At 41.1% G+C, this 10,609-nt stretch overlaps 1 long non-coding RNA gene across 1 annotated transcript; it reads left to right on the top strand.

Moving 5' to 3' along the window:
• The first annotated feature begins 860 nt into the window (after window positions 1–860).
• Window positions 861–8,881, top strand: LOC102377081. Its single transcript, XR_323220.1, has 3 exons — window positions 861–965; window positions 7,311–7,473; window positions 8,715–8,881. It is a non-coding gene; the product is annotated as an uncharacterized LOC102377081 (long non-coding RNA).
• The last annotated feature ends 1,728 nt before the right edge of the window (window positions 8,882–10,609 follow it).

A 10,609-nucleotide genomic window follows, 5' to 3' on the forward strand; every position in this document is an offset into this window, starting at 1 on the left:
CCTAGGGACAAGTAGCAGTGAGTGGCACAACTTGTGCCATTGCTACTTGTTCCTGGGGAATGCCTTAGGGAATTGTCCATGTCACGCACACTCTGGCTTTCAACAGGTTACCCTGGTTGGGTATGGGAGGCTGGGGCCAAGCAGCCTTACTTGAGAGCCTCTGGGAGCTGTAGTTGTGGTGCTCCTGCAGCAGGAAGCCTGGCTGGCGGCTGGAGTGTGACTCCAGCCAGCCAGGCTCCAATTTTGGGTGGCATGCACTGCCCCACTTTTTTTTTGAGCGGTGCACACTGCCCTGCCACGTATGCTGCCCCACTTTTTTTTTACATTGGTTTTTTGACCCTGGGATAGACAAAGTAGTCATGTGGGGAATACTTACTGCAAAATAGCAGCATGGAGAATGCCTACTTGTGCAATGTGTGGCACCACAGATGGGTCTGCAGCATCACTACCACACATTCATGCTCATCTGGATGCACCCCTACAGTGCTTTCACTCAGTCTACAAATATATGCAGGGAATCTATCCAGAATTAACTTCCACACAAAGAAAATGTAAGGTATGTTAAAGGGAGGGTTTACTTTTCCAGCTCCTTTGTGTAAAAAACATCACAAACATAGCCTTTCTTAGGCATCAGTAGATTGGGAACAAGCAAACAACTCAGTACTTCAGCTCTAATTATGATCTGATTTACTCAAAGTCCCAGGATAAGGACCAGCTGTTCTTGGTAACCTTTCTAGATTTACCAACCAACTTTGGTAACAATGTGTCAGGGCCTCTAATCAAGCAGGCCCAGCTGGGCCAAGCACTTCAGCTATAACACCTTCCTCTGACTTCTGGCTAATGAGATTACCCGAGTTTTCTGCAACTGGACTGGCTGTTGAAAGAACTTCTCCCTCCTTTTAAGCACACCTTCAGGCTCCGGAAGGAGAGGAAAGAGAATTGCCCATGTATGTGCACAAGGGCAGGTAAGTTATAGAATGTTAATAGGGACAAATAACATGACTAATGGGTGCACGGAAGAGGTGCGCTCTCAGCTTTTAGCCCAATAGACGAGTGGTAGAAGCACTTATCCAGGGAGCTGGAGACTCAGATTCTGGGCCTCCCCTCACTCAGAGGGGACTTGAACCTGAACCTTCTGCAAAGTGCTATAACTACAAGGCTATAGGCCAGGCATTCTCCAGACTCTTCTTAAGCACTCCTCTTAACTGCAGACAGAAGCTCAGTTCCCTGCTGTAGCTCTTGGTGCTTCACAGGAAGCGATGTGAGCAGGGATCCTGGTTTTCTCTGATCAAAAAAACCCCTGTTTTTGAATTAAGAAAAGTAACCCAAAATCCACATGTTCCATGATTAAAATGAAACACCACTATATGTATATGTGTGTGTCTGATTTCATTTTAATCATGAAAAATGAAGTTGTACTTGTTTTTAATCAGAATATCAGGGATTTTTTTTTTTCAATCATGGAAAACTAGGACCCCTGGCCATAAGTTACAGCAATACCCCAGACTCAACAGACATTTGCTGTTGAGTCCCAGGGCTTCAAAAATCCAGCTGCAACTTGGAGCTGATATGAGTCTATAGCCACTCTCCCTTAGCTGTACCCCTCCTGCCTCCCAGCCCCAGTACTATCTTCAGAATGGGAGCTGGGGGAGGGAGCAGAGGCAGTTCCATCTGGAGTTTTTTTCAGCCAGCACTGGAGGGTGGAGTGGGTGGATTGGAGCTCCTCCACCTCAGGGCTCCTATCCACCTGCCCCACCCTCTAGCACCAGCTAAAAAACAAAAAACAAAAAACCAGAAAAAACTCCCTTTGCTCCCTTCTTCACCTCCCATTCTGAAGACAGCACCAGGAGCAGGGCTAGACTGCATCCGCCCAGCCCTACTCCCGATGTGCATGGACACAAGTTAATGAAAGCACTCTGCTTTGGAGCACTTTAATTAGAATCCTCATCTAATGAGGGTTCAGATTGTCATGCAATCAGGCCCTTTTAAAATGCTTTGCACTTCTGTAAGGGCACAGCTGTAGAATGCTTTCAAGGGGATGATCATGTGACAAACATGACTTCTGTCTGCGCCTCCTGAGTACAAATTGAAGGTGACCCAGTGGGATGCATGCTACTCTGAAAGTGACATGACTATAGATCTAAGCTTAGCCCTCAAATATTTGACCTTTTTTTCTAAACCAGAATCAAAGAAAGGATAGGATTCTGAGCATGGAAATAACTGTTATCAGAGAACAGAAAATTAATGAACAATGAAGTTGTGTGTTTTCCCTTTAAGAGCCATCAGCTGTGGTATTATTAGAAGTAGTTTCTGTAAAACCCCATTCATATGAAGATATTACTACTTTTTTATTCAGAATATGCTGAGTTGAATCTTGATTCAATCTTAAAGTTCCTTTCTAGTGTATCAGGCAAATTGTATCACTAAATGGCAAAAAGAAAAAAAATCCTAATTTAAAATGGTATAATTAATGCAATCTATGACACCTCAAAATCAATGGTGCTCAAACTTCCTGCCCCAGAGACCAGAGGAGAAGTGCAGGGCCAGTCCACAGGCTTGACCCAGCATGGGTTGCACATGGGGTCAGTTTGCAAGCATAATTCAATGAGTAAGCCTGGCTGCACAAAACAGCCCGATTTCATAAATGGCCCGTCCCCACGTCATATCTGGTGATGCAATGGCCTGACCCTGTGTTTCAGCCCCACCATGCATTGATACAATCAAGCATGTAGAGCCATGTTGTGTAGCCTGTGGGTTTCCCCATGAGTCCAGAAATGTGATAGCAAAGGAGCAGCAATACATGCTACCACTGCTCCTCTGCCACCAAATGTCCAGACCCATGGGGAAACCTACAGGTTGGATGACATGGCCTCATAGGCTGGATTTGGTCTATAGGCCAGAGGTTGAACACCACTGCTCTAAATGTACTTATATGTTCCATAAAAAGTAGATAAATGGATGTACTTTATATTTTGATATTTGACTTCCATGTATAATGTATTTACCCAAATCCAGAAGGAATTCAAATTTAAGACAATCCTCCAATACTAAGTTTCAAGACATGGAGAATTATAAATTTATATTTTCCATGTCTATGATCTAATTATTGGAAGGTTTTCTTACATTTGTACCCTCCCACCCCCCACCCCAGAAACATGGCTGCAGCAGGAAAACAGTAGATGCACTGCAGGCAGTGAAGAAAGAAGAGGCAGGAAACCAGACAGCAGGAAAAACTGAGGCCAATAGACAGTCAGAGGGCAGCAGCAGTGGGGGGAAGAAAGCAGTGATGGTGGGGCAGGTGGCAGGGAGGCAATTTGTCCCCAGGTATCTACTCCCTTCTACTGCCTTTCCTAGCTGATATGGGATCATACAGAGCCCCAGAGTCACTCCTGACTTGCTCCTGCCCCTATATCTAGATATAGATATAGAGGTGTTTCATTGTAATCAGGAAAATGTGGAGATATATGCACACATGTACGCACACGCACACACACTGGGGCCTTACAATAAGAGGGGCCTCTAGATAAGAAAAAAAAATGAAAATGTTGTTCTAATATGACAGAAATATAAATATATATGGCTCCACAGTTATTATTCATATTGAGTTCATAAGTTTGTGCAGAAGTAACAATAATTCATCTTAAAATTTTGTGAAAATCCATTTTCATGGATTTTGTGGATTATTTTTATCCTATGGGGACTCTTAAAATGGACATAGTTTAGGGCCTCAGCATGTCATAATCAGCACTGCATTCAGCCCATATTTACAAGCTGTGTAATTGTAGGTCCCTTTGCCTTTGGAAGGCCTAGGTTTTTGAGACAGTTCTCTCTACAGTCCCGTAGTTAGTCTGCTGGCCAATTGTGCGGGGAGGGGGGGAGGGGGAGGGAGGAGGGTTGTTTTGTTTTGTATTGTACTGCCACAGTGGAGGAGTAGGCAGGATGTCCCCTCTCACTTCTGTCTATGTTCCAGAGCTCAGCAAACAAACATTGGTCCATCCAGTCAATATGATAACTCCAGCACAAGGTGGATATCCTCTAGGACATTGTGTACTATGCTGTTAGTTTTCAAAAGAGCCTATTCATCTCTCATATTGCAGCTTGGCAGAAGTCCCCTCAGAATATTGGAAGAATATTTAATTTTTGTAGACTTGCAGAATAAATCCGCATCCACATTTTCTTATAGGCTTAATTTATCAGTATGGAAATACCTATGTTTCCTTTCAGTCCAAGATTCCTGATTTCAATTTCTCAAACCACAAGAGTTTTATTTTGAGAATAGCATGAAATTAAAACTATTTTCTGGATCACTTGAGTTCATTATCTGAAAAATATAATTTGTTAACAAAATCTAGTTTTGGTTTCTAATCCCAAAGATTCTGAGAATCACTTTTCTCATACATTTCCCCTAGTAAGAATAATTCTTTAAGCAGTGTAAATATCTGGCACCGTCTTCACTAGCATTTGCATAAAAATACAATGCTCAAGCTTCTGAACATAGACTCTAATTCTCTCACTATTTTATTGAGCTGGAAATCTTCCATATTTCCATAAATGGCTATTTTACCATTTGCATTTTTTCTCTTTCTAACCAGGAAGCCTCTTCACTGCTTTTTCATTTTCTATGAGGACTTTCTTTTATATTTTCATTCTCAATGTCAGTTTTACTTCTGTTTTCCTGTACACAAAGAGTAAAACTTTTATTTTCCAACCTTTATTTCAGATTAAGGAAAAACAACACACACAGTTTATCAAAACAGCTCATACACTCTCAGTGAGTTTCTAGGCACTGACTACAATACAATATGCTATTTGATGGTCTAAATTCACAGAGCATATGCCCTCTCTCTCCTGTTGTCCAGATGCTCTGTATTCACTCATCTATTAGCAAGAGTCATACATATCCAGCAGTGACTTGCTACTTCAGAGGAAGGGAAGATTACACTGCAAAAAAAGGAAAAGGAATATGTACTATTATGTAGGAAACCACCATTGACCACATTTTGGCTACAATCCTTGTCATAAGTATAGACAGCCAGGTTTGATATGGAAAGTTAAGAAACATAGCAGCATAGGTGATGCATAGGGCGGGCATGGAGAGGCATGTGCCCCTCCTGAATTTGGTCCTCACTGGCCGGTGAGTGGGAAGTGATGGCTGGTGCCCCTTGGAGATTGTGGGGGTGCTCAGAGCAATGTTGGTGGCAGTTCCAGGTTTGCCACTGGCACTTCCAGTTGGCTGGGGGATCCTCCCCAGCCGGTCAGCTATTGGCCACTGATGCCCCCCCAGTATCAGGATGTACCAGTCGCACATGCTTAGTAGTCTGCCAAATTAGGACTGAAGGTACTGGAACAGTGAGAGAGTTTCTGTCATTTGGGAATTCTACATAATGCTTTTGTTGCATAGAATTCCCACCATGGATAGTTTAAAATAATTTGTAAGCAGCTGTCTGGTGCTCAGCTTTTGACAAAGTAGGAACTTCAGCCAATGTCACTTGGAGGAATAAAATAAGCAATGTATTTAGGCTAGGGACCTTGGAGAGTAAAGCCTAGGATCTGCTCTCCACTGCCTGGATATGAAACAGAACCAGTCACATGACTAGTTAAGGTAAAAATTATAAATTGTCACAGGAGTAGGCATCAGAATTTGGGACTCCCAGGGAAATGCCCTAACCCAGGGGCAGGCAATTTTTTCGGGTGGAGGGCCTCATACAGAGTTTTGGCAAGTCATCGAGGGCTGCATGACAGGCAGCCAGGTGCAGATAAATATTAATTTTTTAAATTTTTTAGGGGCCCTGCGGACCAGATAGAATAGGCTGGCGGGCTGCATCTGGCCCATGGGCCACATTTTGCCCACACCTGCCCTAACCAGTAGGTTAGAATCATGTTGCTTCATAGCTCTTTTTCAGGTCCAATGGATTTTTTATTCTGTGCTTCAATGGCCAATTTCAACAGGAGGGTTGGGCAGAATCTTTATGCCAGACAGACTATAGCCTTGTGGTTTGGGCATGCTCCTGGAAGGTGGGTGAGGTGAATCATAACCATCTCAGACTGAGGAGGGCCTAGGACTCAGGCTTCTTGCTCCTTAAGCAAGCACTTTAATGACTCAAAACTACTCCAACTCATAGCTTTTTATTGGAAGTGTCTGTTAAGGCTGAATTAAATGTTGTCAACAAGTGCTGAGACCACATGAACTGGATCAAGTCCCACATGGGCACCACATTCCTTTGCTCCCTGCTGGGACTTAAGTAGGGTCCATGGGTACCTACATATGTGCTGGGTGTCTGCTCCAATACATGCTCTGCAGCCTCTGTGTTGCATGTATTCAATGTCCCTGGGCTTCAGAATGGCAGCAGGGCAACTAACTAAAGCTTGTCAAATGAGCTTTAATTAAAGCACCCCAGCACCATTTTGAAGCATGGGATTCAGAATACATTTGAACACTTTAATTAGAATGGCTGTCAAGAGTGCTGCTCTAATTAAAGGATGCTACTGTCCCACCCTGGAGCACATGTAAAGATGCCCCAGGTACCTAGCTACACAGACTCATGCAGTCCTTCATAGCCATATAAACAGTACCTCACAGTTTATTTGGCTATTAAGCAAGGGTCATTTGTGTACTTATTCACAATAAATTATGAAGTATTAAAAATAAAAGATACATTTCCCCCTGTTCTATAAACATTTCCCCCTATTCTATAAACTCCAAAATCTTACCTCTGCCTCTGCCTTGCTATACTTTTGTGTTGTACTCTTCGTAAAATAACAGTTCCTAAGAAATATAGTTCCAGTGGGGCATTGTTTCTTCTTTAAAATAGGTTGCTGAAAAATCTAGGATGTTGGCTCAGATTCTGATCTCAATTACTTTGGGATAAATCTGAAATAACTCATTTGAAGGAACTGGAGTTAGCATAAAACTCTACTAGAATTAATAGAGATAAGAATCAGTCTACTTATATAAAGCCTTTATCTTCCCTTCTTAAAATAAAACCTGTGGGAGGCAGCTTGGGGAATAGTGATTTCTTTGAAAATCCCCTTATGTAGATCACTGCTTATCATTCTCCCTTCCCAAAAATGCTAGGCTAGGTCAAAACCCTAGCTCAGCAAATCTGAAGGGGTTCCAGACATTTCTTATGGACAGTATTGTGTCCTGTGACTTCTGATCCCAGTCCCCTAACAATAGGTTTGTGGGTTTTATTCAATTGATTTGGGCTTAATGGAAAAGATGATAAAGCTTAATAAAGGGAAGCTGCATAAAGCTAGCTTAGGGGAAGCACTTTATTACTCGTTCATCTTGTCTCTTTTGCCTCCCTTAGTTCAGACCTGGCATCACCTGTTACCCATGAGGTCCAGAGGATAAGTAAGGAGAATGATGTGGCAGGTGCAGCTCAGCTGATCTCCTATGACTCTGGAAGCGTGAATACAAAAAGATGATGCTATGGATGGCCTCCATCATACACACACATATATAAGTGGAAGGTAACAATCCGAATCTACATTTTCATACAAGCTAAGCAGCTTACAGACATAGCAACTATTTCCACAATATCCAGTGTATTTTAAATTTTCTTGTTTCACCTTCAATATATATTTTAGTGATTTAGAAATTACTTATTCATTTCTAACTGCTTATTAACATAACTGTATTGCAGGAATGCTAAGTCAAATAAGCACAACATTGATTTCAATGGAATAACTCCTAATATTAATTTGTCCCTATTTTCTCTTTTCAAGTAATACTTATAGGGCACATCAACATGAGATGTTTACTGTGCAGTAGACTAATTAGCTGTGTATTAAATGTCACACATCTACACATGTGCCCCTATTAGGTTGGAGTAAACTAATTAACTCTGCAACGGGACAGTACTTGTAAATACTACAAGTATTTGTAAATTTTTTTACTGGCTGGCTGGGGCATGAGGATGATTCAGTGTGGGGGCTGCCTGCCAGCTAGACCCTGCACTGAAGTATCCCCATGCCCCAGCCAGCCTATCCGCATGGTGAACTGTGGGGAACAGCCCTGGACTGGCAGGCTGACCCCCAGGACCTCCTGCCCGTTGGGGCTGCTCCAATCTGGCTCAGCTTGCTACAGTCCCAGGCACACGTGCAGATCATCCATCCAAGAGCAATTGTCTTCAGTGCTATAAGCACCAGAGCTTATTGCATCACACCAATATGCATGTTAAGAGGTGCATATTAATATTAATATGCAATATTAAAAGGTAGCAGGAAGTTATCCTTCTCCCCCTGACTTCAAATCCTCCCCAGTACATCCTGTTTCCTCTCACCCAGATGACAAAATACAGCATAGCTATTAAATAAATTAATAGTATCAGATAACATTTATTTGCTAGTAATTTTGTTTCATTAATAAAATGTCTTAGTAGCCAAGCACCTCATGCAATGAAGACAAAACCTTATTACCACAGTAAGAGCATTTAAAACCATATATGTCAGTAAAACATAGAAATTAATATATTTTCTTATTCAATTTTAAGTCTATTATAGGAAAGTGTATGGAATTGTATTAAAGCATAAAACCATTCATACACTGAAGAGGAAGCAAGTTCCACTGTCCAGGGCACTAGGGAGGAACTTATGAGACTTATGTTCTTGTTCCTTTTTTGACACTAATCTGCAGTATGACTTTCAACATACCATTTTGCATCTCCGTACCTCTGCTTCCCCTACCATCCTTTGCCTCTGTTTCCTTTTAGATAAAAAGCTCCTCAGGACCAGTACTGGCAGTACATTGTACATCAGCACATTGCCTGGCAGAATGAACCCCTTATTTTGGAAACTGCCTCTTTGGAACATGAAGTAACCCAAATAATATCATTCATAATTCCCAGGCAACAAAACTATGTCGCTGTGGACTTCAGGTACAGACAAATGTGATTTCTCTACCTTTCTCATTTTCCTTTGTTTGTGTTGCTAAGTGCATTTCCATATCACAAAAGTTTCAACTTTCTTTTACATTAAACCTTAACTCTGGATTTTCTAGGTGCATATTGTGTTTTGGAAATAATTAGAAACACCCTGTGTTCAATTCTAAATCACGAATATGTTCTCTCAATCTTAATTGTATCTCTATGTAGCTTTTGTAGTTTCAACATCTTCTTAAAAGATGTTGAAATTTCATTCATGTACACTAAAGAAGTCCAAAGTCATTCTGTCATGAAAATATGTTGCATTAACCTCTCCCTCTCCCTTTTTTTTTTAAAAAAAAAAAAAGTAATTTAGAAGGCCAGAATAATCACAAAAGCTCTGGCGATTGTATCCTGTTTTGGAACACACCCACCAACTAAGCTGCATCTACAGGAACTTGCCACTGTCATAGGCATGCAAAGCAGCTGGTGTATATGTTAAAATTCCCTCCCTTTTCTGCTTTTCCTGTTCAGGATACTCAGTCTAATTAATCCAGAGCTTTCCAAACTGTGTGCCGCGACACATTAGTGTGTCGCGCGAAATGCAGAAAATTTTATGGAAGGGCACCACGGAGCTCCCTTACTCGCGTCTGCTTCCCTTGGCCCCTCCCCCGGAACTGAATTACTGTGTCGCGAAATGATGCATGTCTAAAAAGTGTGTCACCAACATGAAAAGTTTGGAAAGCTCTGAATTAATCATTTGCTTTTAAGAATGATATTAAGGTTCAGCTGTAATTTTTGCTCATATTTTTTGTATAGCTAAGTTTTGCTCTCAGTATGGGGGATAGTAGGAAATCTGCTCCTTCAAAGAAATCTATTTAGAAGTACTCTTTTTCAAAAAAGCTATTACCTCCCATTTTTCCAAATTGTAAGTGGCAGTCACCTATGCTTTTGAAAGGTGAACAGTGCCAATGTGAGAAATAAGCAATAGGAAACAATGGCCATCTTTGCTAAGGGCAGACTGTGGCCTCAGTCTTATCCAGAACAAAAGGACGCAGAGATCATTTCAAGTTATGGCAGCTCTTTATGGGAATCTTTGAAGATTATTGTTCAGCTTTTGCTGAAGGGTGAACTTTCAGTTATGAATATGAGCAAAAAATGCCATTCATTCTTTAAAAAAATCAAAAAAAACTGTAAGTAGCTCTCAGTTAAGGTTTTAGTAAGCTTTAACTATACTGGAAGTTTGAAGAGACAGCGCTACTTTGATATGAAGGTCAGGGACAAATTTTGAACAAATCTAACACCAAGTGCTAAGTTTCTGAAAGGATTCACTTTAATTAATTTTAAATCAAAATAATTAACAGGCGTATTTATAAATTCCCTGAAGATTCATTCTCTACTCAAAAAATATGTGCTGTGTAGGAGATTATCAAATAAAAGCATCAAGTGCAATTCTTGAACTCATATAATTTATGACAGGAAAGCAGATAGTTACTTTCTCTGCTGCTGGTACAATTGGAAACAGGGTTATATTGGATATAGAGGGATAGACACCTATATTACTTTCATGATTTATCAGTCTTATGTGAGTAACAGCAACTGGAAATCTACTCTAATCCAGTTCAGGGATAACGGATGAGTCTCTCCCCCCCACCCCATCTATTGCATTGTGCATTTATAGATACCAATGATGTATCAAAGCACCATTAATTGAGCATGTTTATAGGTGAAATACGTTTCATGTG

Source organism: Alligator sinensis, unplaced genomic scaffold (assembly GCF_000455745.1).
Source record: "Alligator sinensis unplaced genomic scaffold, ASM45574v1 scaffold46_1, whole genome shotgun sequence".
NCBI lineage: Eukaryota > Metazoa > Chordata > Crocodylia > Alligatoridae > Alligator > Alligator sinensis.